Raw genomic sequence first — 6396 nt, forward strand, 5'->3', positions numbered from 1 at the left:
TGAATCTTTTATTCAGCTGGCAGTATTGGCGCTCGCTGTATTGCAGTAGTTCGAGTAACGCAGATTTTTGTGAGGTAAGTGATTCATGAAAGGTATAGGTTATTGTTAGTCAGGGCCATTCTTTTGTAGGGATTATTGAAAGTCAGATTGCGTTGCGCTAAAAAAAAAAAATATTCTGTGTCAGTTTGGTGATGATCAGAATAAATAATAAGAGAAATGTCTGAGTACGTTCTGTTTTGCTCAGCTGTTTGACAATCAAATAACGTAAGAGGTTTGCTAGCACAATTATTTACAATTTTTCGAAGGGGACGTTACAAAATCTCCTCTATTGAACAAGTGTTCATAGTTCTCAAGGTACGCATTTTAGAGCCCCCATGTGTACTGCGCATTTTTTCTCATTTTGTTCCATACTAATACCTCGGAAAGTTGTCTGCCCTACAATTTTACCGGTACGTGTATTCCACTCCGAAAGGTATCGGAAGGATTTTAGTTTATAACTTTCGACTCGTTCCATTCCGGTACAGGGACCCTTACCTCACCAACTGATGCATTTGTCTGTCTCATCATCCCTGAGAATTGTAACATCTTCGTGAAATTACCATGTATCTTACATAGATACACAGGCGTCGGCACCTATAACTCTGACGTTCCGTAACGTCGTAGGATGACGTTTCCGGAGATAGTTTTATATATCCCCCACATCTTACTCGATACAACCAGTACGTAAGGGACCTTCTTCTTCGACATCTTGGCCAAATACAGAGCTTCTTTTCCGAAGTCGAAGTATTTATAACTTTTGGGAAACGAAAGCAATACCTACGATTATGTCAGTATGTAATTAGTTCTGCCAAGTATAAATACAGATTCCTCTGTCTGTACGGTAGCTTCCTTTCACGATTACTGATTGCGGTAGAAACAGTCCATCGTCATGGGAGCAACAAGAAAGGAACGATGTAAAGAGAATGCGAATGTACGCTAATCATTTCTTTTGACCACTGCATTTGTGCCTACTTTAATTAATGCAACTACATGCCCAAAAGACAATAGGAAAAGAATAAATGGGTATGTGAATGTGTGGAAAAAAGAACGACATACTCCATATTAATTTACTCTCTAAAAACATCAGTTAATAAAGTGTAGCGGGGCAATGTTCAAAACATAACTGAAAATACGTTCACTAAATAGAGATAACAACATCTATGACTGACATGTCATCTTAAGTCGACGTACAATTTTAAAATGTTAGAAAAAAAGGAAATGAAGTGATACAGAGTGCTACGCTTGTAACGTACGTTGTTGTTCCACATTGTTTAGCTCTGGTATTTACAGGGTCACAGCTTAGGTTCTGGAGGCAAAAGCCGTAATTGTAATTATCTGCACTACAACAGAAACAAGAAGGACAACTTGAAGAAAAATAATGTAAGCTCACTATCGACTTTGACGCAGATAGTTCCCGTGACTTAGTATGGGCAGAGGTTATATTCGACAACCGGAATAATTTAATAACTGGCTCAGATGAAACAGTTGCCGAACAGTTCAAAGAAAACTTGAGTCTCATTGCAAATAGGTACCCTACTCATACAATTATAGTTGGCAGTTACTTCAATCTACCTTCCGCATGTTGACAAAAATACATTTTCAGACCCTATTGTAAATGGAAAAAAACTTCCGTAATTGTTCTAAATGCTTTTTTTTTTAAATTTATTTTGAACAATCAGTTCACGAGGCCATTCAAATTGTAAATGGTTACGAAAACACACTTGACCTCTTAGCCACAAATAATCCTGGGCATCACGACGGATACAGGGATTAGTGAACACACAGTCGTAGCGAGGCTCACTTCTGTAACAAAGAAATTCACCAAAACTAAACGCGAAATACAGGGTGATTCAAAAAGAATACCACAACTTTAGGAATTTAAAACTCTGCAACGACAAAAGGCAGAGCTAAGCACTATCTGTCGGGGAATTAAGGGAGCTATAAAGTTTCATTTAGTTGCAAATTTGTTCGCTTGAGGCGCTGTTGACTAGGCTCAAATGTAAACAGATGAATCTTTCGTTTCAAAGATTGTGTTTAGTGATGAAGCAACTTTCCACACTAACGGGGAAGTCAACCGTCACAATGTCTGTATATGGGGCACTGAGAATCCGCGACAAACAACTCAGTATGAACGTGACTCGCCTAAGGTGAACGTTTTCTGTGCCATTTCAGCCAATAAAGTTTTTGGTCCCTTTTTCTTCGAAGGTGCTACTGTAACTGGACTACAGTATCTGGAGATGTTAGAGAATTGGCTGTTCCCTCAGCTCGAACAAGAAGCACAACAATTCATATTTCAGCAGGATGGAGCGCCACCACATTGGCACTTATCTGTCCGTAACTACCTGAACGTCAACTACCCGAGGCGATGGATCGGCCGCCAGGCAGCCCGTGACAGAGCACTTCATCACTGGCCTCCAAGAAGCCCTGATCTTACCCCCTGCGATTTTTTCTTATGGGGGTATGTTAAGGATATAGTGTTTCGGCCACCTCTCCCAGCCACCATTGATGATTTGAAACGAGAAATAACAGCAGCTATCCAAACTGTTACGCCTGATATGCTACAGAGAGTGTGGAACGAGTTGGAGTATCGGGTTGATATTGCTCGAGTGTCTGGAGGGGGCCATATTGAACATCTCTGAACTTGTTTTTGAGTGAAAAAAAACCTTTTTAAATACTCTTTGTAATGATGTATAACAGAAGGTTATATTATGTTACTTTCATTAAATACACATTTTTAAAGTTGTGGTATTCTTTTTGAATCACCCTGTATATGTATTTATAAAAGCAGCTAAAAATTCGGGTGACGTCTTTCTAAGAGATAGTCTCCATTACTTCCAAACTATGTAAATGAAGACCATATGTGGCTTAAGTTCAAAGAAATAGTATCAACAGTCGGTGTGGCCGAGCGGTTCTAGGCGCTACAGTCTGGAACCGCGCGACCGCTACGGTCGCAGGTTCGAATCCTGCCTCGGGCATGGATGTGTGTGATGTCCTTAGGTTAGTTAGGTTTAAGTAGTTCGAAGTTCTAGGGGACTGATGACCTCAGAAGTTAAGTCGCATAGTGCTCAGAGCCATTAGTATCAACAGCACTCGAGGTATTCGGTACACAAAACACGACAGAAAGCTGTTGCAGGAGCACCGCAAAAGGCACATATAATTTAAACGAAAGCAAAATCTCCAAGATTGGTGAAGTTTTACTGAGACTCGAAATTTGGTGCGGATTTCAATGCGAGATGCATTTAATAGTTTCCACAACGAAACTCGCTCTAGAAATGTGGCGGAAAATCCAAAGAGACACTGGTCCCATGTTAAGTAAACCAGCGGAAAGGTTCAGTAAGTACCTTTACTGCGCAGCAGCGACGGTAATGTTACTGATGACAGTGCCACTAAAGTGGAGTTAGGAAATGCATTTTCCGAAATTCCTTCTCCAAAGAAGACGAAGTAAATATTCCAGAATTCGAAATGAGAACAGCTGCAAACATAATTTAGGAGTAGATATCCCTGGTGTTGCAAAGCAACTGAAATTACACTTCAGTGACAGAGGAAATGATCAAATATATTTTCAAAAAAGTCTCTTATGTATAAGAAAAGTAGGTCTAATACATTTGATTCGGATGTTGTTTAGTAAAAATTAATTTTCAGTAGTAAGCTCCTTGCTTTTACTGACCTGTTTAAAGATAACCAACAATTTACCAAGAAATTTTAATTTTTTAAGGACTATATCTAAATGTACTTAAGTAGATTTACATCTACCATAAATGTTTGCAGCTAAACTAAAAAAACAAAAAAAGATTTGAGGTGCCAAAATTGTCAACCTTAGGATCAGATCAGTTTTGGGATGTCAATTTTAGGTGCAATTCAAAGGTTTAGTTCCCATTTTCTTTTACAAAAGCGTATACTATCAGTTTAACAAACCATGATATTTTAGGTGATAGTTGCGATTCTGAAGCTTCAGAAAATTAGTTTAGAACTCACAATTATTTAATAGTATGGCCATAATATTGGAAGGTAGGAAACAGTTATCTTGAAGCAGAGACGACTCCGCTGGCTGGGACACGTCCACCGTATGGATCCTGACAGATTACTATAGCCAAAAGACCTGTAGGACGTCCTGTATTGAGCTTCGAGGACTCCTGTAAACGAGATATGGAGAGCTTTGGAATCGACACGAACAGATGGGAGGCACGGGCTAGCATGAGACCAGAGTGGCGTGATAATACAGGGTGATTCAAAAAGTCTTTCCGAACGCGCAGAGCAATATCTATATATAGGGTGATTCAAAAAGAATACCACAACTTTAAAAATGTATATTTAATGAAAGTAACATAATATAACCTTCTGTTATACGTCATTACAAAGAGTATTTAAAAAGGTTTTTTTTTTCACTCAAAAACAAGTTCAGAGATGTTCAATATGGCCCCCTCCAGACACTCGAGCAATATCAACCCGATACTCCAACTCGTTCCACACTCTCTGTAGCATATCAGGCGTAACAGTTTGGATAGCTGCTGTTATTTCTCGTTTCAAATCATCAATGGTGGCTGGGAGAGGTGGCCGAAACACCATATCCTTAACATACCCCCATAAGAAAAAATCGCAGGGGGTAAGATCAGGGCTTCTTGGAGGCCAGTGATGAAGTGCTCTGTCACGGGCTGCCTGGCGGCCGATCCATCGCCTCGGGTAGTTGACGTTCAGGTAGTTACGGACAGATAAGTGCCAATGTGGTGGCGCTCCATCCTGCTGAAATATGAATTGTTGTGCTTCTTGTTCGAGCTGAGGGAACAGCCAATTCTCTAACATCTCCAGATACTGTAGTCCAGTTACAGTAGCACCTTCGAAGAAAAAGGGACCAAAAACTTTTCCCTTTGCACAAACACCCATTCTCTGTAAACTGTTTATACCAACGTTTAATACACCACCTATCAGGAGGTTTAACACCATACTTCGTTGGAAATGCACGCTGAACAACTGTCGTCGATTCACTTCTGCCGTACTCAATAACACAAAAAGCTTTCTGTTGAGCGGTCGCCATCTTAGCATCAACTGACGCTGACGCCTAGCCAACAGCGCCTCAAGCGAACAAATGTACAACTAAATGAAACTCTATAGCTCCCTTAATTCGCCGACAGATAGTGCTTAGCTCTGCCTTTTGTCGTTGCAGAGTTTTAAATTCCTAAAGTTGTGGTATTCTTTTTGAATCACCCTGTATATCATCTGGAATGTCGAAGCATGATGAAGGCCTGTTAGACAGATTGAGGCAGAAAAAACTTCGCAATGCTACCACTGCTCCCGTCTCAGCAGCCAGATACACTCGTGACAATTGCGGCAAGCTTTTTGTGTTATTGAGTACGGCAGAAGTGAATCGACGACAGTTGTTCAGTGTGCATTTCGAACGAAGTATGGTGTTAAACCTTGGTATAAACAGTTTACAGAGAATGGGTGTTTGTGCAAAGGGAAAAGTTCTGGACGGCCGAGAACGAGTGATGAAAATGTAGCACGCATCCAGCAAGCATTTGTTCGCAGCCCAGGAAAATCGACTCGCAGAGCTAGCAGAGAGCTGCAAATTCCACAATCAACTGTATGGAGAGTCCTACGAAAAAGGTTAGTTATGAAACCTGAACGTCAACTACCCGAGGCGATGGATCGGCCGCCAGGCAGCCCGTGACAGAGCACTTCATCACTGGCCTCCAAGAAGCCCTGATCTTACCCCCTGCGATTTTTTCTTATGGGGGTATGTTAGGGATAAGGTGTTTCGGCCACCTCTCCCAGCCACCATTGATGATTTGAAACGAGAAATAACAGCAGCTATCCAAACTGTTACGCCTGATATGCTACAGAGAGTGTTGAACGAGTTGGTGTATCGGGTTGATATTGCTCGAGTGTCTGGAGGGGGCCATATTGAACATCTCTGAACTTGTTTGTGAGTGAAAAAAACCTTTTTAAATACTCTTTGTAATGATGTATAACAGAAGGTTATATTATGTTACTTTCATTAAATATACATTTTTAAAGTTGTGGTATTTTTTTTGAATCACCCTATATACAGATATTGCTCTGCGCGTTCGGAAAGACTCCCGAACGTGCTGTTCCACGCTGTGACGTCAGAAACTCGGCACGCTCGACGCTCAACGTTCGGATGCACAGTCCGTGGGCCGACGGCTTTATGGTTCTCAGAGCCCCATTTGTTTCCGTCTCCATTTCGCTGCGTCATGTCGTTCGTGTGTGTAGCAGGAAGTGCGGGCATTTAAATCGAGAAGGGAAAGGAAGAGGGAACGGTTTAGCCCCGGGGTCTCGCTGCAAACACGATTCGTGAAGAGTGAGGGGGGGGGGGAGATAGGGTGGTGGTGGGGAGGGGTG

This window comes from Schistocerca nitens, chromosome 11, assembly GCF_023898315.1.
Source record: "Schistocerca nitens isolate TAMUIC-IGC-003100 chromosome 11, iqSchNite1.1, whole genome shotgun sequence".
NCBI lineage: Eukaryota > Metazoa > Arthropoda > Insecta > Orthoptera > Acrididae > Schistocerca > Schistocerca nitens.